General features: G+C 36.3%; 1 long non-coding RNA gene across 2 annotated transcripts; it reads left to right on the forward strand.

The window, feature by feature from the left end:
* The first annotated feature begins 14105 nt into the window (after window positions 1-14105).
* On the forward strand, window positions 14106-16428 carry LOC136785425 (uncharacterized). Of its 2 annotated transcripts, XR_010824650.1 has the most exons (5): window positions 14106-14712; window positions 14779-15129; window positions 15229-15378; window positions 15444-15578; window positions 15941-16428. It is a non-coding gene; the product is annotated as an uncharacterized lncRNA (long non-coding RNA). The 2 variants fall into 2 exon arrangements; XR_010824649.1 differs by having other exon boundaries at window positions 14779-15378.
* The last annotated feature ends 9186 nt before the right edge of the window (window positions 16429-25614 follow it).

A 25614-nucleotide genomic window follows, 5' to 3' on the forward strand; every position in this document is an offset into this window, starting at 1 on the left:
GTTTGACAGTCAACATATTGTTCAATAAAGCAACGACAAGCATCAGATGAAAAAAATAGTGGAAGTAATCAATTTGGATCTAGCAGATGAATATTTTGAGTCTGAGCCATATATGGATATTGGAGAATTAATTCAATTCAACGATGCTATGGATGAGGATGAATTGAAATTTGGACCAAACGAAGGCATTGTATTTAGCATAGAGTCAGATAAATAAAATTCAGAGATAAAGGTATTAAAATTTATAAATACGTAATTAAGCTTTAAAAGCTATATATTGTTGTATTAATTACAGATATATGGTGGAGAATTCTGTTTGGTATACGATGATACGTGATGCTTATTTTTGTAGACTAATAAAATGAAAATGAGATATGTTCAACTATATATATATGTATCAATTGGGGTCGTTATGAGAACCAAATCTTCTATTTATTGGTTGATATGAAGACATTTGGTATTTATGAGGAAGGTCCCCACAATTTCAATAGTTTAATGGGTATATATCAGGACGGTCCCCAGAAGCCACGCTTCATATTAAAAGGTGGTTCTGGGGACGGTCCTGAAATCTGACCTTACACAGATAATCACTTTTCATATATACGTTATATTCATATATACACTGTATATACAGTACATATGTTATATATACATCATATATACTATACATACAGTATATAGGTCTAACGGTCTCTACGGGGACTTTTTCAAACATGCCGCTATTATGGTATACATATCTGTAAAAATTCCCAAATACAATATATATACATTTAATTTATCTATATACATAGTAATCTGTTTTATATAAGAGATAATTTATATACTGTATTCTACAGGGACATATTGTATAGACTATTACTACGTGATGACAAGTTAACTATAGAAAGGAATATTCTCTAGAGAAAATCGTTCAACTACTATATATTTTAGGAAAGAGTTCTGTATATATGATCTCAGGACGTTTATAATCAGCTTAAATTCAGAATCATCGTCTACCTGATTTAATGCATAATTGGATACAATATATCAATACAAAAAAAATCAAAACTACCAGAACTATAAAATACTCCGTTCGGGACATATGATTTTTTACAGCATATCGGAAAAATCTACTATTTTAAACTGCCTGTCGTATAGATAATCAACAAGACCGAACTAGCTTGATACAGATAAGCTAACAGCTTTCTTGACTTCTGGAGGTCCGATTTCTACGAGACTGGTATCGTCGGACTCGTCTTGCACGATATTTTCACCCCAATCACAAAAATTTTTTCAAAATATTTTATTGTATAATCGTGTAGAGCATGTCGAGACAAGAAGAATGAGACCTCCCAGAGCTCTCTACGATGCTGAATTCGCCAGATCTTAAATTTTCAAGTATTGTTTAGTTAAATAATCCTAGCTTAACTAATCGATTTCTTTAGTGCTAGGCATTAGTTTCAACGAGACTGGTGTGAGAGGGGTTGCTCTTGATCAATATTTGCACTGTACCATCAAAAAAAGGTTCACTTGTTTTCTTCAATATTCAGGTAGAATTGGCTGAGACGATAAGAGTGAGCATCGCAAAGCTGTTATGACGTTTCGGTCAGGAAATATTAGTTTTTACAGAGTTTCGGAAAAATACCTTACATTTACTTCAAGCCGCATTAGTGATCAAGTAACCTAACACATTGTATCCTGTTACACTAATTGATCAAAGTTTGTTTATAAGAACTGGTCCTTATATCCACCTTTTTACATATGTCTAGTCCTCATTTCTACCTATGTTTAGATGTCAAATTTGGGAGAAAGTAAAGTTTATGTACTGGTAGATACGGGTAATGTTGTACCAACAGAAGGGCTTTTATAAGGACCTGGCATGAAGATAACTTGTAGATGTATTTGGACTAATGCTTCTTGTCCCTATATGTACCTTAAAACGTTAGAATATTAGGTCCTTATAAATCCCCTTTTATCAAGAAAATAGTCCTCGTATCAGCCTAAGTAAACACTTTACGTCCTCACAAATTTTCATACCTATTTTTAGGTAGATATGAGGACAAGTCATATTAATAAATGGATTTATAAGGACATGTCCTCACTAGTACCTTTTGTAATGTCAACTATTTATTTACTGATTTATAGAATTTCGTTGATTCTACAGCAAAACAACTACTTTCGTTCATGGTGGAATTTAATTCTTTTTTTACTGTAAAAAAAAATAATATATAAATAGGTCCCTACAACGACCCCAGTTGATACATATACACTGCCGGTCAATAATTTAAGACCACTTGAGAAATTTGGCTCAAAAACAGTTACCTCTTTAAATGCCTATAACTTTTCAATGTGAAAAGATAGGAGAAAATTCAAACCACCATAAGAAAGGTGATGAAATTCTACATATGGTGGGATTACTTTCATTCGCCAGAAGCTTATAATTTACGAATTTCCATTAAATGAAATAGGTGTTAAATTTTTAATTTTTTGTTTCGCAAATTCAACTGCTTCTACCACTTACGAGAATTTTGGTACGTATCTGAAACTTTGGTGACATAAAGTTTAAAGTTTTAGCTTTAATTTAAGCCATCAAACATAATGAAATTCGCATTATTTGGTTTTTTTCATTAGGATCTTTTGAGTACTGTCAAGAAAAATTTTTGACCGAAAAACAACTGCCCTAGCATTTGAAACAATTTCAGATCGAAGATACTGTCGGCATTGGACGACTTATTCTACTTGTTTCATATTGTACTTTTATTCAAATAAATCAAATCACCATTAATTTGTAAATTAAATGAATAAATTTATGGTATGGAATAAACAATTATGATATATTTATTTTCAGAAATACAATTAATTTAATGTTTTTTCATCGAAAAAGCCGCCTCTCTTCCTTATGACTGCTTTTACAATTCTTGGCATTCTTGCTACAAGTTTTTCTGTCGTTTCTGCAGAAATTTGTTGCCAATTCGCTTTCAATAGCTCCCATACATGCTTTTTCGATGTTGGACATTCTTTCGGATAGCTCTATCAACTTCATCCCAAAGGAGTTCTATGGGGTTCAGATCAGGGCTTTGTGGTGGCCATTTCATAATTTTTAATTTTTTGTTTGCTTCTTCCTTTTCCAAATAATTCATGCATAGTTTCGACGTATGCTTGTGATCATTATGTTGTTGATAAATAAATCCTCAACCAATTAATTTTAATCTACATGGAATTGCATGGTTTACTAATATGTGATGAAAGCTTTCTTTGTTCAATATTCCCGATATTGAAATTAAACTTACAACACCTTTGGCCGAAAATCCACCCCACACCGTAACCGAACCACCACCATGCTTTACAGTCGGTACTAGGCACTGTGGAGCTATTTTTTCGTTTGCTGCACGTCTTATATAAACTCGACGTTTAACTCCAAAAACTTCGAATTTGGATTCATCGGTCCACAACACTCTTCGCCAATCCTGAAGAGACCAATCTTTATGCGCGTTGGCCCATGCTAGACGCTTCTTTTTATTAATGGACCGTAGCAACGGCTTTTTTACTGCAATCCTTCCATAGAGGTTAGCTTCTCTTAACCGTCTGCTTACGGTAGACAATGACACTATATTTGATGCCTGCTTATTAACACTTGCTCTTATTTGAGGGGCAGTTAATCTTCTATTCCTTATACTTAATAGTGTAATATATTTGTCTTCTGATTCAGCTGTTACACGTGGTCTACCAGTTCGATTTCTATTTGTATTTAAGCCGCTTTCATTATAACGGTTAATTGCATCGTGTATTGACGATTTCGAAACTTTTAACTATGCTGTAAAAACCCCCTGTGATTTGCCCTCTAGGAAATGATGTAATGTAGCAAAAACAAAGGAAAATAATTAGATATCTTCGTGGTGTTAATTTGTTGATCATCAAACTCTCAATTTTCATTTAACCAAGAAAGGTTTAACCAAAACTATGGGAAAATCAAAAGATTTATCTATTGAGAATCGGTCAGCCATTCCTACTCTTCACAAAGAAGGTAAATTACAGAGGGCTATTGCAGTCCTGTTAAATATATCTAAAACGGCAGTGTTTAATGCAATTAACCGTTATAATGAAAGCGGCTTAAATAAAAATAGAAATCGAACTGGTAGACCACGTGTAACAGCTGAATCAGAAGACAAATATATTACACTATTAAGTAAAAGGAATAGAAGGCTAACTGCCCCTCAAATAAGAGCAAGTGTTAATAAGCAGGCATCAAATATAGTGTCATTGTCTACCGTAAGCAGACGGTTAAGAGAAGCTAACCTCTATGGAAGGATTGCAGTAAAAAAGCCGTTGCTACGGTCCATTAATAAAAAGAAGCGTCTAGCATGGGCCAACGCGCATAAAGATTGGTCTCTTCAGGATTGGCGAAGAGTGTTGTGGACCGATGAATCCAAATTCGAAGTTTTTGGAGTTAAACGTCGAGTTTATATAAGACGTGCAGCAAACGAAAAAATAGCTCCACAGTGCCTAGTACCGACTGTAAAGCATGGTGGTGGTTCGGTTACGGTGTGGGGTGGATTTTCGGCCAAAGGTGTTGTAAGTTTAATTTCAATATCGGGAATATTGAACAAAGAAAGCTTTCATCACATATTAGTAAACCATGCAATTCCATGTAGATTAAAATTAATTGGTTGAGGATTTATTTATCAACAACATAATGATCACAAGCATACGTCGAAACTATGCATGAATTATTTGGAAAAGGAAGAAGCAAACAAAAAATTAAAAATTATGAAATGGCCACCACAAAGCCCTGATCTGAACCCCATAGAACTCCTTTGGGATGAAGTTGATAGAGCTATCCGAAAGAATGTCCAACATCGAAAAAGCATGTATGGGAGCTATTGAAAGCGAATTGGCAACAAATTTCTGCAGAAACGACAGAAAAACTTGTAGCAAGAATGCCAAGAATTGTAAAAGCAGTCATAAGGAAGAGAGGCGGCTTTTTCGATGAAAAAACATTAAATTAATTGTATTTCTGAAAATAAATATATCATAATTGTTTATTCCATACCATAAATTTATTCATTTAATTTACAAATTAATGGTGATTTTATTTATTTGAATAAAAGTACAATATGAAACAAGTAGAATAAGTCGTCCAATGCCGACAGTATCTTCGATCTGAAATTGTTTCAAATGCTAGGGCAGTTGTTTTTCGGTCAAAAATTTTTCTTGACAGTACTCAAAAGATCCTAATGAAAAAAACCAAATAATGCGAATTTCATTATGTTTGATGGCTTAAATTAAAGCTAAAACTTTAAACTTTATGTCACCAAAGTTTCAGATACGTACCAAAATTCTCGTAAGTGGTAGAAGCAGTTGAATTTGCGAAACAAAAAATTAAAAATTTAACACCTATTTCATTTAATGGAAATTCGTAAATTATAAGCTTCTGGCGAATGAAAGTAATCCCACCATATGTAGAATTTCATCACCTTTCTTATGGTGGTTTGAATTTTCTCCTATCTTTTCACATTGAAAAGTTATGGGCATTTAAAGAGGTAACTGTTTTTGAGCCAAATTTCTCAAGTGGTCTTAAATTATTGACCGGCAGTGTATATGTATCAACTGGGGTCGTTGTAGGGACCTATTTATATATTATTTTTTTTTACAGTAAAAAAAGAATTAAATTCCACCATGAACGAAAGTAGTTGTTTTGCTGTAGAATCAACGAAATTCTATAAATCAGTAAATAAATAGTTGACATTACAAAAGGTACTAGTGAGGACATGTCCTTATAAATCCATTTATTAATATGACTTGTCCTCATATCTACCTAAAAATAGGTATGAAAATTTGTGAGGACGTAAAGTGTTTACTTAGGCTGATACGAGGACTATTTTCTTGATAAAAGGGGATTTATAAGGACCTAATATTCTAACGTTTTAAGGTACATATAGGGACAAGAAGCATTAGTCCAAATACATCTACAAGTTATCTTCATGCCAGGTCCTTATAAAAGCCCTTCTGTTGGTACAACATTACCCGTATCTACCAGTACATAAACTTTACTTTCTCCCAAATTTGACATCTAAACATAGGTAGAAATGAGGACTAGACATATGTAAAAAGGTGGATATAAAGACCAGTTCTTATAAACAAACTTTGATCAATTAGTGTAACAGGATACAATGTGTTAGGTTACTTGATCACTAATGCGGCTTGAAGTAAATGTAAGGTATTTTTCCGAAACTCTGTAAAAACTAATATTTCCTGACCGAAACGTCATAACAGCTTTGCGATGCTCACTCTTATCGTCTCAGCCAATTCTACCTGAATATTGAAGAAAACAAGTGAACCTTTTTTTGATGGTACAGTGCAAATATTGATCAAGAGCAACCCCTCTCACACCAGTCTCGTTGAAACTAATGCCTAGCACTAAAGAAATCGATTAGTTAAGCTAGGATTATTTAACTAAACAATACTTGAAAATTTAAGATCTGGCGAATTCAGCATCGTAGAGAGCTCTGGGAGGTCTCATTCTTCTTGTCTCGACATGCTCTACACGATTATATAATAAAATATTTTGAAAAAATTTTTGTGATTGGGGTGAAAATATCGTGCAAGACGAGTCCGATGATACCAGTCTCGTAGAAATCGGACCTCCAGAAGTCAAGAAAGCTGTTAGCTTATCTGTATCAAGCTAGTTCGGTCTTGTTGATTATCTATACGACAGGCAGTTTAAAATTGTAGATTTTTCCGATATGCTGTAAAAAATCATATGTCCCGAACGGAGTATTTTATAGTTCTGGTAGTTTTGATTTTTTTTGTATTGATATATTGTATCCAATTATGCATTAAATCAGGTAGACGATGATTCTGAATTTAAGCTGATTATAAACGTCCTGAGATCATATATACAGAACTCTTTCCTAAAATATATAGTAGTTGAACGATTTTCTCTAGAGAATATTCCTTTCTATAGTTAACTTGTCATCACGTAGTAATAGTCTATACAATATGTCCCTGTAGAATACAGTATATAAATTATCTCTTATATAAAACAGATTACTATGTATATAGATAAATTAAATGTATATATATTGTATTTGGGAATTTTTACAGATATGTATACCATAATAGCGGCATGTTTGAAAAAGTCCCCGTAGAGACCGTTAGACCTATATACTGTATGTATAGTATATATGATGTATATATAACATATGTACTGTATATACAGTGTATATATGAATATAACGTATATATGAAAAGTGATTATCTGTGTAAGGTCAGATTTCAGGACCGTTACCAGAACCACCTTTCAATATGAAGCGTGGCTTCTGGGGACCGTCCTGATACATACCCATTGAACTATTGAGTTTGTGGGGACCGTCCTCATAAGTACCAAATGTCTTCATATCAACCAATAAATAGCAGATTTGGTCCTCATAACGACCCCAATTGATATATACACTGCAGGCCAAAAGTTTAGGACCACCTGACAAAATTGTCAGAATTACATGCTCTTCTTTATGTGCGAGTGATTTAGCAGCCCTAGGAGTTAAAAGAAATTTAAGAATACCGTTGGAAAGCTTATAAAATTCCGCATCCAACCATAACGATTTGATCTAAAAAAATCCAGTAGATGCCCATATTATAGAATAGAGATATCATACAATTTTTGATGTCTCTTTATATATGGATACTCAATTTCAATGACTTGCACCAGGTATAGTAATAGTCTTACGAAGTTGAAACTTAAGTATGTGAAAGCTTGAAACTTAAGCTTTCATTTAAGACCAAAAACATATATAAATTGTTATTTGGTCCGCAGTTATTTGACAATTAGTCGAGCAGTGTGCGACCAGCATTTTGTCCGGAAAACATCTGCTCGCTAAGCTCTAAGAACAAATGCAGGTCGGTATAAGTTATGGGTGCCAAATGGGTACCACTTTTAATTTTTTTATTTTTATTATTAACAATACTACGTGTTCCAATTCAATCAATAAAAGTATAAATATGTTAATTGTATTTAAACTTTCATTGATTTATTTGAAACCGTAGAATAGTTGTTAATCAAATGAAAGAAAAGTTAAACGTGGTTCACCCTTTTTGCACCCATAATTTATACAGACCTGAATTTACTTCAAGAGCTCAGCGAGCAGATGTTTTACGGGAAAAATGCTGGCCGAACACTGCTTCATTAATGATGTAATAATTGCGGACCTAATAATAATTTATAAACGTTTTTGGACTTGCATGAAAGCTAAAGATTCAAGCTTTCACCTACTTGAATTTCAAATGCCTCAGACAATTATTATGAGCGGTGCAAAGAATTGAAAATTGATATCAATAATTAAAGAGACGTCGAAAATGTTGTCATGTTCCTCTCCTTGAATACAGACACCCATTAGATTTTCTTAGGTCAAATTAATGCAGTAGGATGCGGAATTTAATAAGCTTCACGACGATATCCTTAAATTTGTTCTACCTCTTAGGGTTGCCAAACTACACGCACTTAAAGGAGAGCCTGTCGTTTTCACAATTTTACCAAGTGGTCCTAAACTTTTGGCCTGCAGTGTATATATATATATATATATATCCCATTTTAATTACAACAAAATTTCTCCTAATTAGCATTGCTTACATTATAAATTTGTCTTATTTATAGGATATTTCAGAAAGAAGAAGGGGCATCTATAATAGTGGTATATTGACTAATCAGTCACATATTTGCGAAAAGATAAACAGATAAAATATTTTAACATATGTAAACTGTTGGTGACTAATTATAGAGGATAAAAGGTTTTAGTAATAATTAGATATTTCATCATTTAAAATTGTCATTAATTGTTGTATATGTATATTGAAATAGTAAGTCTGGGTATTATTATATTTGAGATGAGCTTTAAGTAGCAAAGTAATAATTGAAAGGAAAATTATATTGTATAATACGTATCCAATTTTAATTCAAACCATTTTTCTCTTAAGTACTATTGTTTATATCATAAATTTGTCTTATTTACAGGTTGTTTCAGAAAGAAGAAGCAGCATCTATAATAGTGGAAAATTGGCTAAGCTGTCACATGTTTGCGTAAAGATACCCGCGTAAAAAAAACTCATCGTACAAAGAGCTTTTACTCGGCTGGAAAGATCCTCGAAAGAGCTTGGAAAGGTCTTACCAGTGTATTGGAAAGTAGCTTGCTCTATCCCGCCAGCAAGCCAAAATCCGAGCCCTTGGCAAGCGCTTTCCAAGACGATTCCAAATTTGAGAAATTAAAAAGGATAGGTTATAATTAATTTGTTTATTTATTTATTTTCATATTTTCGTTATTATGATTATCGATTAATACAGATATTAATTAATTTTACTGCATGATTTTTTTTCCGCGGTGGGACTCGAACCTGGAACCGATGCCAATCTCACGTACAGCTGTCCGACGTTTGCACCATTCAGCTAAACTTGCATTTCTATATCGATTGCTGTTTTAGCATATATAGAAACAATAGACAAATATGTCATAATCTGATGTCAGCGACAAGATGACTTGTGGACAACTTTTAAGGCCTAATTGTCTGAAATTAGTAACAAGACATTATAGGGACGGCTTTAGGATCTGAATGCTGTGCAGGATATTTTACGAAGCCGAAGCTAGCGTTCGATGCGAGCAATTCGATAAAGTTCAATGTTTCTGCTATATATATTTATATATTTCAGGGCAGAAATAACAATCAAGTAAATACTGCTCTGTAGCTTCGTATTTTATCCTTTATTATACTAGTGATGTATGGTGGAACTATACGATCCGTTCGTCGTGATGGGGTTTTAGAGAGAGTAGTCCCTTTCGTCTTCGTATTCGCAATCCCCCGATTCGCCCCACCCGTCCTCCTGAATTTCACCGATTCTCGCGTCGCGTCTCCGACCACACCCGACCACACACGACGATCGTTTCGTCCTTCCTGCATGAGTTACATATATTGTTAAGTCATAACATTCAACATAGCCTGAAGTAAGCAAGCAATAAAATAAAAAATATGCATCTTCTTCCTTATTTCACAAGGAACAGATCCATATAGGTTAAAAAGTGGAGCCGGTAAGGAAAATAGCTGAAAAAAAATTATAGATTCTTAGAATGCGCAACCTTTTTGCAGATTTCTCTATGTTTTAGCTAAGTTTAACCCCGCTGCTACCCACAGGAAAATCGTCAGTTTATTAAACAACTATGCATCTTCTTTCTTATTTCATAAGAAAGATATCCATATAGGTTAAGCAGTGGAGCCGGCAAGGGTAATAGCCGAAGAAAATTAGCGAATCCGAATTATAATAAACGTAAAATATTTGTGATTACGTCGCACATTGTTAGATTCTAATTTTTTCAGCTATTTCCCTAGCCAGTTACAACACTTCTTAACATATATGGATCTCTTCGTTATGAAAAGAAGAAGAAGATGCATATTTTTTTAATTGGCTAACAAACTTCCTATAGGCAGCAGTGAGATAAAATTTAAACGAATCATAGAAAATTGTATGAATAAATCGCACATTATAACTCTCAATAATTTTTTTCATCTATTTTTTTTGCTGGCTCCACTGTTTAACCTATATGGATATCTTTCTTATGAAATAAGAAAGAAGATGCATACTTGTTATTAAACTGATGAATATCCTGTGGGTACCAGCGGGGTAAAACTTAGCTAGAACATAGAGAAATCTGCAAAATGGTCGCGCATTCTAAGCTTCTCTAATTTTTTCTTAAGCTATTTCCCTTGCCGACTCTACTTTTTAACCTATATGGATCTGTTCCTTGTGAAATAAGGAAGAAGATGCATATGTTTTATTTTATTGCTTGCTTACTTCAGGCTATGTTGAGCTTTATCGAATTGCTCCAATCGAACGCTAGCTTAGGCTTCGTAAAATATCCCGCACAGCATTCTGATCCTAAAGACGTCCCTATAATGTCTTGTTACTAATTTCAGACAATTAGGCCTTAAAAGTTGTCCACAAGTCATCTTGTCGCTGACATCAGATTATGACATATTTGTCTATTGTTTCTATATATGCTAAAACAGCAATCGATATAGAAATGCAAGTTTAGCTGAATGGTGCAAACGTCGGACAGCTGTACGTGAGATTGGCATCGGTTCCAGGTTCGAGTCCCACCGCGGAAAAAAAATCATGCAGTAAAATTAATTAATATCTGTATTAATCGATAATCATAATAACGAAAATATGAAAATAAATAAATAAACAAATTAATTATAACCTATCCTTTTTAATTTCTCAAATTTGGAATCGTCTTGGAAAGCGCTTGCCAAGGGCTCGGATTTTGGCTTGCTGGCGGGATAGAGCAAGCTACTTTCCAATACACTGGTAGGACCTTTCCAAGCTCTTTCGAGGATCTTTCCAGCCGAGTCCAAGCTCTTTGTAAGTTGAAATTTTTTTACGCGGGTATGCAGATAAAACTTTTCAACATACGAAATCATTTGGTGACTAATTTTACTGAAGATAGAAAGTAGTAGTAATAAGTAGATCTTTCATCATTTCAATTTTTCATTAACCGGTGTATATGTATATTTAAATAGTAAGTCTGGGCACTATTATGTATGAGATGAGCTTTAACTAGCAAAGCAACAATTGAAAGAAAATTATATTGTATAATATGTATCCAATATTAATCCAAACAAATTTTCTCTGCATTCGTTCTGTTTATATTATAATTTTGTCTTATTTACAGGTTATTTCAGAAAGAAAAAGGAGCGTCTAGAACAGGGGGAAATAGGCTAAGCATTCACATTTTGCGTAAAGATATGCAGATGAATCATTCTGACATACGAAAACTTGTGGTGACTAATTTTAATGAGGATAGAAAGTTGTAGTAATAAACAGATCTTACATCATTTAAATTTGCAATTACCTGATGTATATGATATGGATTGGAATATAAGAGGAATAATGGAACGTGATAATATTTCTTCATACGCAAATGCAGTTATACAATGCATTGTGAATTGTTGTTCAATTAAAAGTGTACTATTTCATACAGAAGAAGACAATGCTCTAAAATCGTTTATTTTTGCTTATAAATACTATTGATAAAACTTAAGAGAATATTGATATTAGACAATATGCTTGAATCCAATTTGTTGGAAAGCGGCAGTATGATGTTAGTGATTTTATCACTGGTCTGTGTGATAAATTAAGTTGCTTGAATCGCGTTGTTGAAAATTATCTAACAAAAACTGTCAAATGTAGTACTTCATGGGGCCATACAGATATTACCCAATCTTTTAATAATATTTTATTACTTACGCTACTGATGGTATGAAGAATTTATTAATTCCCAAACAATTATACAAAAATAATTCTTGGAGCATGAGAGAAATAATTCAGAGCAACTTCTCTAACTGGAAAAATCTTAAGAATTCTTTGTGCAATAATTACATGAGTCTTTAGAACTTCAGCAAAAAATTGCTAGTGTAGTTACTAACAAAGTTCTGATTGTTAAATTATCATTATTTAATACCAAAACAGAAAATAAAGAAAACTTTAAAGCTTGGATTCTTAAAAACTGGAATATTAAAGGTATACCTCCTGAGAAATTAGAAATTGGTGATAAAGTTTATACAGCAAATTGTGCGATTTTCCATGATGGCAAGGATGCTACAACTGGTCATTATACGTCTATGATACGTAAGGATAAATCATAGAAATATGCGAACGATAATATCGTTCAAAAGAAAACATGGCTCAGAAATTCAAAAGGTGCGTATATCTTATTCTTTGAGGAAATTTAATTCATTCAATATTACGTCATTCGTATCTCTAACGGCTGCTTTTATAAATGTTGAAAGTTGTTATTATGAATTAAAGCAGCTTACTTGTAATAACATGTTCAATAATATTAGCACCACGGCTGCGTTTAAATAACCATTTCATTAAATATTGACCGCAATTATAGCGCCTTCGGCCTGCAATTTTCCCAGTAAGTAAATTATTTGAAAATTATATCAATTCCACAATAAGATGCTATCATTTTCAAATAGTTTTTTACTGGGTAGAGCGCCATGTAAATTAAAATCATATAACGAATATTTTTTTCATAAAAATAATGAATCTTTTCTAAAAAAAAATATTCATTACGATGTTATAAATTTTTTGTCTTTGTTTTATTTACTTTTAAATGTTAAAAATATTTTCTTAAATGTTATACTTTTTCTCATTTATTATTGAAAAATAAATTTAATTATTCTTACGAAATCTTATTATTTATATATTTCAATATATATTCCCGTTCAATAAAATTCAATAAATCGAATACAATATATACTATCAATATGAGTTTAATATTTTTTCTTTCATTTTCATTAAAAAATATAATTCCTAAGATGACTTCGAAATATTACAAAAAAGTCCTGAGATCCCCCCAAAAAACACTTTCGTGTAAAAAAGGCGTCAAATCATTTTGCCCTTTCTCTCAAAAAATAGTAATTCCAACAAGAATAATTATTACAGAGAATAAATAGCAAACAAAAATACCGGCAACACAAAATGTTAAGATCATTTAGAATAGACAAGTAATTATAATTGGTCCTAACAAAAGTAACAACAAAGAAAGTTTTTATAGAAAATAAATCTCAAACGAAAATACCTGCAACACAAAGGATTAAAATCACTTATAAATTTCGACAAGTAATCAAGCCGGTAACATAAAGCACTAAGATCGCATAATTTAGGCAACTAAAAAAAGTGATTGAATAATTAATTATTCTATATAATTTTTCTATACATACTACTTGCCGGGACGGTCCAAAAAGTGTATAGTAGTAGATATTTCAAAATGCAACTGTAACGAAGATTTAAATATACTTTATACTGTTTGGCCCGTCCTGGCAAGTAGTATGTATAGAAAAATTATATAATAATCAAGAGACACGGTAGTGTCTCGACGGGCAAGTACAGAAAAAAGTAGATAATGACATGTATATACGGCCATCGAGGCACTACTCTCTTATACAGCAAGTTTGGCTGTCCTAATTTTCAAACCGATTTTTCTTTGTGAATAATCCACTATCATGATTTAAGCAAAGCTTTTCTTAAAATGGTTTTGAACGAGCTTTCATTTGAGCCCATAAACATTAAAATCGGTTCACGCAATCCAGAGATCTCATACTCTGTTAGCTATATATATGCCGAAGTTGAAATTCTTCTCCTTCCTTTCTGTATGTCTCGGGCTGATCTGTATGTCTCGGGCTGAAGTTGACCGCTTCTGTATGTCTCGGGCTGAAGTTGGCTGCTATATTCACCTGCTATATTCAATACCGGCATAACCCTAAATTTCGATCGATTTCGATAGAACTGTCAAAATCAAAATTACTCTGTTGGGATAAAAATAGTATGATATAATTCAAAGTGTAGATAATTAAACAAACTAAAGGAATAAATACATGAAGGAGTCTGATGGAGAATCAGATAAGTAACACAACATTGTAAAATATATTAAAATTTAATATTTTGTGGTACTTTGTGGGATTTTATTTCAGGTTATAAATAAAATATTTTCCTTGTATGCACCTCTGATTTGAAGTCATACCAGTGCCAAATGCTCTAACAATTCTTGGAAATACCCTGTTATTGAAGAATGTAGATTAACGAAAATTGTAAATGAAACAGAAGGATGAGGTTGTTACGTTCACTCATAACCAACACGCATGGTAGTGTTTCAACAACAATTAACATAAACGTTTTTAAGAAAAGTAAGTACATTGTGAAAAAAATTAGTTTAATTAAAGCAAAGTTATATACAAGGTATCCTTTCATAGTTTGCAATTTGATGCCAGACCAGTGCCAAATGCTATAACAATTCTTGGAAAAATGCAAGCACCAAAAAGTACTACAATAGTTAAAGAGGAATCAGTTACAGTTCCAGTGGATATTACTACTTTTTATAATAAAATAGATAATGAAGATAGTGCTGCCATGTGTTGCTGGAAAACAGAGCTTTGGTTTAATGCAACTACGGAGTACTGGTTGAGCAATGGAAACAGTAGTTTGAAATGTGATTAACTGTTGATGACTCAATGATATGTCAATTTACTAGCGAAAGAAAAAGATAAGCCAATTGTTCATTATCACATGGTAAAGTATGTGTAACTCATTCAACCGCTTAAAATGTATGTAATTAAAAATTAATTGTTTATTTATTTATTTTTTAATTCAGCTCAAGCATGTATTAAAATATAACAATTACTTTGTTGAGTCTCTCTTTCCAGATGTACTTCAAAGGTTATTGAAATACCCTGTCATTCAAAAATGCAGGTTATTGCAGATAAAACAGATAAGGATAATCTTGTTACATTCACTCATAATTAAGACACACGGTAGTGTCTCAATAGCTATAAACATAAACATTTTCATGTAAAGTAAGTACATTGTAAAAAGAATTTGTTTAATTAAAACAAAGTTATATATAGGCATTATTTCATAGTTTGCAGTTTGATGCCAACCAGTGCCAAATGCTATAACAATTCTTGGAAATACCCTGTCATTGGAGAATGCAGATTAACAAAGGTTGTAAATGAAACAGAGAAGGATGAGGTTTAAACATATGCTAAACATCCAGGTATGGAAATCAATAACAAAATTCATGTTTAAATTTTTCTTTTCTTTAAACTCATATGGATTTCAACTGTCCGATAGGTTATATCATATATAGAAACAATTTTCCATGAGACAATAAATCTTTCTTATTACTACGATTAAAGAAAAGCAGATAAATATTTTCTAATCGTTATTTAATATTCAATTATAATATAAAAAAGTATTAAAACCATATATTTACCTACGCTTCCCCAATCAGAATAGAAAGAAATTATTATTATTACCAAAAAAATTATTCAAATTTAATTTTTTATAAGAATAACATTGATTTTTATAATATAATATGTAATATATCTTTTGGTACTTAGTGAGATTTTATTTCAGATTGATTTACAATAACATGTTTATTGTGTCATTGTGCAGGGTTAAGCTGTAATATTTAATACAAGAAGTCAGAAATGATTCCAGTTTACCATAGAAAGAGCCATAATGCAAAGTTAATGTTGAGAGTTAAACCTAAGGAAAAGGTGGAGAAATTAAAAAATTAATTTGGAAGCCAATTTTTAATAGCGAAAGGCTTGCAGGTGATTTTGGGCATAAACCCTTTGAAATATATAAGTCAATTAAATCATAATTTTAATGATAACGTCATCTAGAAATGAAACAATGAAAAGAAGTCATCATATTAATATTTTCCATGCAATAGAATTTACAGTGAATAACTTTGCGAAACTGAAAGCAGTATATCCACAAAAGAGTGGCTTCCATTGTATAAATTGGTGTATTTCCTAGTTTATATTAATGAAAGGAAAATATAAATGGTACTAGTGTGCTGGAGAAAGTGCCATAATTCAAAGTTGATATTGACGGTAACAGCTAAGAAAATGATGAATAAATATGAGCTAATTTATAAGAAAATCCTTAAGAGTGAAGTGCTTGCAGGTGATTTTAGGCATACAACTTTGGAATTAGAAATCACATAGTTGATGAAAATTATAATAAATTTATGTAGATGTGTAAATATGAAAAGAATTCATGATTGCAATATTTTACATGTGATCAGGCATATGGTGAATAAAATTAGGAAACTGAAAGCTGTATATTTAATAAAGAGAGGCATCCATTGTATAAATTGGTGTATTTCCTAGTTTATACTAATGAAGGGAAAATACAAATGGCACTAGTGTGCTGGAGAAAGTGCCATAATTCAAAGTTGATGTTGAGGTTAACAGCTAAAAAAGTGATGGATAAATATGAGTTAATTTATAAGAAAATCCTTGAGAGTGAAGTGCCTGCAGGTGATTTTTGGCATACAACTTTGGAATTAGAAATAACATAGTTGATGAAAATTATAATAAAATCATGTAAATGTGTAAATATGAAAGGAATTCATAATTTCAATATTTCACATGTAATAGAACATACAGTGTGTAACTTCAAGAAACTGAAAGCAGTATACCTAAAAAACATAGACTTCCATTGCATTAACTGGTATATATTTTACAGTTTATATTAATGAAAAGAATATATAAATGTCACTAGTTTACCAGGGAAAGAGCCATAATGCAAAGATGATAGTGAGAGTAACACCTAAGAAAAAAGTGGATTTAAAGGTAAATTTAGAAACAAATTTTTGAAAGTGAAAGGCTTTAATGTGATATTGGGTATATGATGTTGAAAATATAACTCAAACAGTCATTGAATCCTATGTTAAATGCCTCTAAAAGTGTAATTATGATAAGAACTCATCATTGTAATAATTTGTATTATATTTAATAGATTAATAAATTAATATCTCGAATTGAAGCTTTACATTATGGAACGATGAGAACATTGGAAAATGTTTTATTAGATTGAATTATTTAAAAGAATTTTTAGTTTTAATTCCTATATTCTTACAAAACGTTATAAGATCCCACAAAAAACAAGCTTTGCTTGTAAAAAAAGGACGGCAAGTACATAAGTCGTATCTAGTATGATTAATATATAGTAATATAAAATATTTTAATTAAAAAAAAGTAGTGAAATCCAAATGTTAGGCAAGTATAAATTTTTTCCATGGCGAAAATTGAAATTTAGAAAAAAGTAAATAGTAATACAAAAATTACTTGCCGGGCCAGTAATAATCATTTGTAAGTTGCTATCTTGCAATATAAGCATTGCTTCTCGTAAGTTAAAAATGTGGCTATTTAATACGATTGCATACAACGGGCCTGGCAAGTAATTTTTGTATTACTATTTACTTTTTTCTAAATTTCAATTTTCGCCATGGAAAAAATTTATACTTGCCTAACATTTGGATTTCACTACTTTTTTTTAATTAAAATATTTTATATTACTATATATTAATCATACTAGATACGACTTATGTACTTGCCGTCCTTTTTTTACAAGCAAAGCTTGTTTTTTGTGGGTAAGTACTCCCTGACCTAAATCGAGTTACCCTAGTCCCATATAAGTACTCCCTACCCCAAGTGAGTTACCCTAGCCCTTTTATAAGTACTCCCTGACCCCAAGTGAGTTACCCTAGTCCCATATAAGTACTCCCTGACCCCTAGTGAGTTGCCCTAGCCCCTTTATAAGTACTCCTGACCCCAAGTATGGTACCCTAGTCCTATATAAGTACTCCCTGACCCCAAATTGAGTTACACTAGCCCCTCTATAAGTACTCCCTGACCCCAAGTGGGATACCCTGGTTCTATATATGTACCCCCTGACCACCAAGTGAGTTACCCTAGTACCATATAAGTACTCCCTGACCTAAATCGAGTTACTCTAGTCCCATATAAGTACTCCCTACCCCAAGTGAGTTACCCTAGCCCTTTTATAAGTACTCCCTGACCCCAAGTGAGTTACCCTAGTCCCATATAAGTACTCCCTAACCCCAAATGAGTTACCCTACCCCCCATATAAGTACTTCCTGACCTAAAGCGAGTTACCCTAGTCCCATATAATTACTCCCTGAACCCAAGTGAGTTACCCTAGTCCCAAATAAGTACTCCCTGCCCTAAATGAGTTACCCTAGTCCCATATAAGTACTCCCTGACCCCAAGTGAGTTACTTTAGCTCCTATAGAAGTACACCCTGACCCCAAGTGAGTTACCCTAGTCCCATATAAGTACTCCCTGACCCCAAATGAGTTACCCTAGCCCCTTTATAAGTACACCCTAACCCCAAGTGGGTTTCCCTGGTTCCATATAAGCACTCCCTGACCACCCATTGAGTTACCCTAGTATTATATATGTACTTCCTGACCTAAAGCGAGTTACCCTAGTCCCATATAAGTACTCCCTGAACCCAAGTGAGTTACCCAAGTCACATATAATTACACCCTGACCCCAAGTGAGTTACCCTAGCCCCTTTATTAGTACTCCCTGACCCCAAGTGAGTTACCCTAGTCCCATATAAGTACTCCCTGACCCCAAGTGAATCACTTTAGCTCCTATATAAGTACTCCCTGACCCCAAGTGATGTACCCTAGTCCCATATAAGTACTCCCTGACCCCAAATGAGTTACCCTACCCCCTATATAAGTACTCCATGACCCCAAGTGAGTTACCCTAGTCCCATATAAGTACTCCCTGACCCCAAGTGAGTTACTTTAGCCCCTATATAAGTACTCCCTGACCCCAAGTGAGTTACCCTAGTCCCATATAAGTACTCCCTGACCCCTAGTGAGTTGCCCTAGCCCCTTTATAAGTACTCCCTGACCCCAAGTATGGTACCCTAGTCCTATATAAGTACTCCCTGACCCCAAATTGAGTTACCCTAGCCCCTCTATAAGTACTCCCTGACCCCAAGTGGGATACCCTGGTTCCATATATGTACCCCCTGACCACCAAGTGAGTTACCCTAGTACCATATAAGTACTCCCTGACCTAAATCGAGTTACCCTAGTCCCATATAAGTACTCCCTACCCCAAGTGAGTTACCCTAGCCCTTTTATAAGTACTCCCTGACCCCAAGTGAGTTACCCTAGTCCCATATAAGTACTCCCTAACCCCAAATGAGTTACCCTACCCCCTATATAAGTACTCCCTGACCCCAAGTGAATTACCCTAGTCCCAAATAAGTACTCCCTGCCCTAAATGAGTTACCCTAGTCCCATATAAGTACTCCCTGAACCCAAGTGAGTTACCCTAGTCCCAAATAAGTACTCCCTGCCCTAAATGAGTTACCCTAGTCCCATATAAGTACTCCCTGACCCCAAGTGAGTTACTTTAGCTCCTATAGAAGTAAACCCTGACCCCAAGTGAGTTACCCTAGTCCCATATAAGTACTCCCTGACCCTAAGTGAGTTACCCTAGGCCCTTTATAAGTACACCCTAACCCCAAGTGGGTTTCCCTGGTTCCATATAAGTACTCCCTGACCACCCATTGAGTTACCCTAGTATTATATATGTACTTCCTGACCTAAAGCGAGTTACCCTAGTCCCATATAAGTGCTCCCTGAACCCAAGTGAGTTACCCATGTCCCATATAATTACTCCCTGGCCCCAAGTGAGTTACCCTAGCCCCTTTATTAGTACTCCCTGACCCCAAGTGAGTTACCCTAGTCCCATATAAGTACTCCCTGACCCCAAGTGAATCACTTTAGCTCCTATATAAGTACTCCCTGACACCAAGTGATGTACCCTAGTCCCATATAAGTACTCTCTGACCCCAAATGAGTTACCCTACCCCCTATAGAAGTACTCCATGACCCCAAGTGAGTTACCCTAGTCCCATATAAGTACTCCCTGACCCCAAGTGAGTTACCCTAGTCCCAAATAAGTACTCCCTGACACCAAATGAGTTACCCTAGTCCCATAGAAGAACTCCCTGACCCCAAGTGAGTTACCCTAGTCCCATATAAGTACTCCCTGACCCCTAGTGAGTTGCCCTAGCCCCTTTATAAGTACTCCTGACCCCAAGTATGGTACCCTAGTCCTATATAAGTACTCCCTGGCCCCAAATTGAGTTACCCTAGCCCCTCTATAAGTATTCCCTGACCCCAAGTGGGATACCCTGGCTCCATATATGTACCCCCTGACCACCAAGTGAGTTACCCTAGTACCATAAAAGTACTCCCTGACCTAAATCGAGTTACCCTAGTCCCATATAAGTACTCCCTACCCCAAGTGAGTTACCCTAGCCCTTTTATAAGTACTCCCTGACCCCAAGTGAGTTACCCTAGTCCCATATAAGTACTCCCTAACCCCAAATGAGTTACCCTACCCCCTATATAAGTACTACCTGACTCCAAGTGAGTTACCCTAGTCCCATATAAGTACTCCCTGCCCTAAATGAGTTACCCTAGTCCCATATAAGTACTCCCTGAACCCAAGTGAGTTACCCTAGTCCCAAATAAGTACTCCCTGCCCTAAATGAGTTACCCTAGTCCCATATAAGTACTCCCTGACCCCAAGTGAGTTACTTTAGCTCCTATAGAAGTACACCCTGGCCCCAAGTGAGTTACCCTAGTCCAATATAAGTAATGCCTGACCCCAAATGAGTTACCCTACCCCCTATATAAGTACTCCCTGACCCGAAGTGAGTTACCGTAGTCCCATATAAGTACTCCCTGACCCCAAGTGAGTTACCCTAGTCCCAAATATGTACTTCCTGACCTATAGCGAGTTACCCTAGTCCCATATAAGTGCTCCCTGAACCCAAGTGAGTTACCCATGTCCCATATAATTACTCCCTGGCCCCAAGTGAGTTACCCTAGCCCCTTTATTAGTACTCCCTGACCCCAAGTGAGTTACCCTAGTCCCATATAAGTACTCCCTGACCCCAAGTGAATCACTTTAGCTCCTATATAAGTACTCCCTGACACCAAGTGATGTACCCTAGTCCCATATAAGTACTCTCTGACCCCAAATGAGTTACCCTACCCCCTATAGAAGTACTCCATGACCCCAAGTGAGTTACCCTAGTCCCATATAAGTACTCCCTGCCCCAAGTGAGTTACCCTAGTCCCAAATAAGTACTCCCTGACACCAAATGAGTTACCCTAGTCCCATAGAAGAACTCCCTGACCCCAAGTGAGTTACCCTAGTCCCATATAAGTACTCCCTGACCCCTAGTGAGTTGCCCTAGCCCCTTTATAAGTACTCCTGACCCCAAGTATGGTACCCTAGTCCTATATAAGTACTCCCTGGCCCCAAATTGAGTTACCCTAGCCCCTCTATAAGTATTCCCTGACCCCAAGTGGGATACCCTGGCTCCATATATGTACCCCCTGACCACCAAGTGAGTTACCCTAGTACCATAAAAGTACTCCCTGACCTAAATCGAGTTACCCTAGTCCCATATAAGTACTCCCTACCCCAAGTGAGTTACCCTAGCCCTTTTATAAGTACTCCCTGACCCCAAGTGAGTTACCCTAGTCCCATATAAGTAATCCCTAACCCCAAATGAGTTACCCTACCCCCTATATAAGTACTACCTGACTCCAAGTGAGTTACCCTAGTCCCATATAAGTACTCCCTGCCCTAAATGAGTTACCCTAGTCCCATATAAGTACTCCCTGAACCCAAGTGAGTTACCCTAGTCCCAAATAAGTACTCCCTGCCCTAAATGAGTTACCCTAGTCCCATATAAGTACTCCCTGACCCCAAGTGAGTTACTTTAGCTCCTATAGAAGTACACCCTGGCCCCAAGTGAGTTACCCTAGTCCAATATAAGTAATGCCTGACCCCAAATGAGTTACCCTACCCCCTATATAAGTACTCCCTGACCCGAAGTGAGTTACCGTAGTCCCATATAAGTACTCCCTGACCCCAAGTGAGTTACCCTAGTCCCAAATAAGTACTCCCTGCTCTAAATGAGTTACCCTAGTCCCAAATAAGTACTCCCTGACCCCAAGTGAGTTACTTTAGCTCCTATAGAAGTACACCCTGACCCCAAGTGAGTTACCCTAGTCCCATATAAGTACTCCCTGACCCCAAATGAGTTCCCCTAGCCCCTTTATAAGTACACCCTAACCCCAAGTGGGTTTCCCTGGTTCCATATAAGTACTCCCTGACCACCCATTGAGTTACCCTAGTATTATATATGTACTTCCTGACCTAAAGCGAGTTACCCTAGTCCCATATAAGTACTCCCTGAACCCAAGTGAGTTACCCAAGTCACATATAATTACACCCTGACCCCAAGTGAGTTACCCTAGCCCCTTTATTAGTACTCCCTGACCCCAAGTGAGTTACCCTAGTCCCATATAAGTACTCCCTGACCCCAAGTGAATCACTTTAGCTCCTATATAAGTACTCCCTGACCCCAAGTGATGTACCCTAGTCCCATATAAGTACTCCCTGACCCCAAATGAGTTACCCTACCCCCTATATAAGTACTCCATGACCCCAAGTGAGTTACCCTAGTCCCATATAAGTACTCCCTGACCCCAAGTGAGTTACCCTACTCCCAAATAAGTACTCCCTGACACCAAATGAGTTACCCTAGTCCCATAGAAGCACTCCCTGACCCCAAGTGAGTTACTTTAGCCCCTATATAAGTACTCCCTGACCCCAAGTGAGTTACCCTAGTCCCATATAAGTACTCCCTGACCACTTGTGAGTTGCTCAGCCCCTTTATAAGTACTCCCTGACCCCAAGTATGGTACCCTAGTCCTATATAAGTACTCCCTGACCCCAAATTGAGTTACCCTAGCCCCTCTATAAGTACTCCCTGACCCCAAGTGAAATACCCTAGTCCCAAATAAGTACTCCCTGCCCTAAATGAGTTACCCTAGTCCCATATAAGTACTCCCTGAACCCAAGTGAGTTACCCTAGTCCCAAATAAGTACTCCCTGCCCTAAATGAGTTACCCTAGTCCCATATAAGTACTCCCTGAACCCAAGTGAGTTACCCTAGTCCCAAATAAGTACTCCCTGCCCTAAATGAGTTACCCTAGTCCCATAGAAGTACTCCCTGACCCCAAATGAGTTACCCTACCCCCTATATAAGTACTCCATGACCCCAAGTGAGTTACCTTAGTCCCATATAAGTACTCCCTGACCCCAAGTGAATCACTTTAGCTCCTATATAAGTACTCCCTGACCCCAAGTGATGTACCCTAGTCCCATATAAGTACTCCCTGACCCCAAGTGAGTTACTTTAGCTCCTATAGAAGAACTCCCTGACCCCAAGTGATGTACCCTAGTCCCATATAAGTACTCCCTGACCCCAAATGAGTTACCCTACCCCCTATATAAGTACTCCATGACCCCAAGTGAGTTACCCTAGTCCCATATAAGTACTCCCTGACCCCAAGTGAGTTACCCTAGTCCCATATAAGTACTCCCTGACCCCAAGTGAATCACTTTAGCTCCTATATAAGTACTCCCTGACCCCAAGTGATGTACCCTAGTCCCAAATAAGTACTCCCTGACACCAAATGAGTTACCCTAGTCCCATAGAAGTACTCCCTGACCCCAAATGAGTTACCCTACCCCCTATATAAGTACTCCATGACCCCAAGTGAGTTACCCTAGTCCCATATAAGTACTCCCTGACCCCAAGTGAGTTACCCTACTCCCAAATAAGTACTCCCTGACACCAAATGAGTTACCCTAGTCCCATAGAAGTACTCCCTGACCCCAAGTGAGTTACTTTAGCCCCTATATAAGTACTCCCTGACCCCAAGTGAGTTACCCTAGTCCCATATAAGTACTCCCTGACCCCTTGTGAGTTGCCCTAGCCCCTTTATAAGTACTCCCTGACCCCAAGTATGGTACCCTAGACCTATATAAGTACTCCCTGACCCCAAATTGAGTTACCCTAGACCCTCTATAAGTACTCCCTGACCCCAAGTGGGATACGCTGGTTCCATATATGTACCCCCTGACCACCAAGTGAGTTACCCTAGTACCATATAAGTACTCCCTGACCCCAAATTGAGTTACCCTAGCCCCTCTATAAGTACTCCCTGACACCAAATGAGTTACCCTAGTCCCATAGAAGTACTCCCTGACCCCAAATGAGTTACCCTACCCCCTATATAAGTACTCCATGACCCCAAGTGAGTTACCCTAGTCCCAAATAAGTACTCCCTGCCCTAAATGAGTTACCCTAGTCCCATATAAGTACTCCCTGAACCCAAGTGAGTTACCCTAGTCCCAAATAAGTACTCCCTGCCCTAAATGAGTTACCCTAGTCCCATATAAGTACTCCCTGACCCCAAGTGAGTTACTTTAGCTCCTATAGAAGTACACCCTGGCCCCAAGTGAGTTACCCTAGTCCCATATAAGTACTCCTTGACCCTAAGTTAGTTACCCTAGGCCCATATAAGTACTCCCTGACCCCAAGTGAGTTACCCTAGTCCAATATAAGTAATGCCTGACCCCAAATGAGTTACCCTACCCCCTATATAAGTACTCCCTGACCCCAAGTGAGTTACCGTAGTCCCATATAAGTACTCCCTGACACCAAGTGAGTTACCCTAGTCCCAAATAAGTACTCCCTGCTCTAAATGAGTTACCCTAGTCCCATATAAGTACTCCCTGACCCCAAGTGAGTTACTTTACCTCCTATAGAAGTACACCCTGACCCCAAGTGAGTTACCCTAGTCCCATATAAGTACTCCCTGACCCTAAGTGAGTTACCCTAGGCCCATATAAGTACTACCTGACCCCAAATGAGTTACCGTAGCCCCTTTATAAGTACTCCCTGACCCCAAGTGGGTTACCCTGGTTCCATATAAGTACTCCCTGACCACCAAGTGAGTTACCCTAGTACCATATAAGTACTTCCTGACCTAAAGCGAGTTACCCTAGTCCCATATAATTACTCCCTGAACCCAAGTGAGTTACCCTAGTCCCAAATAAGTACTCCCTGCCCTAAGTGAGTTACCCTAGTCCCATATAAGTATTCCCTGACCCCAAGTGAGTTACTTTAGCTCCTATAGAAGTACACCCTGACCCCAAGTGAGTTACCCTAGTCCCATATAAGTACTCCCTGACCCCAAAAGAGTTACCCTAGCCCCTTTATAAGTACACCCTAACCCCAAGTGGGTTTCCCTGGTTCCATATAAGCACTCCCTGACCACCCATTGAGTTACCCTAGTATTATATATGTAC

Source organism: Prorops nasuta, unplaced genomic scaffold, assembly GCF_024137725.1.
Source record: "Prorops nasuta isolate Cenicafe-Biocafe unplaced genomic scaffold, Cenicafe_Pnas_1.2 PNAS00338, whole genome shotgun sequence".
Taxonomy (NCBI): Eukaryota; Metazoa; Arthropoda; class Insecta; order Hymenoptera; family Bethylidae; genus Prorops; species Prorops nasuta.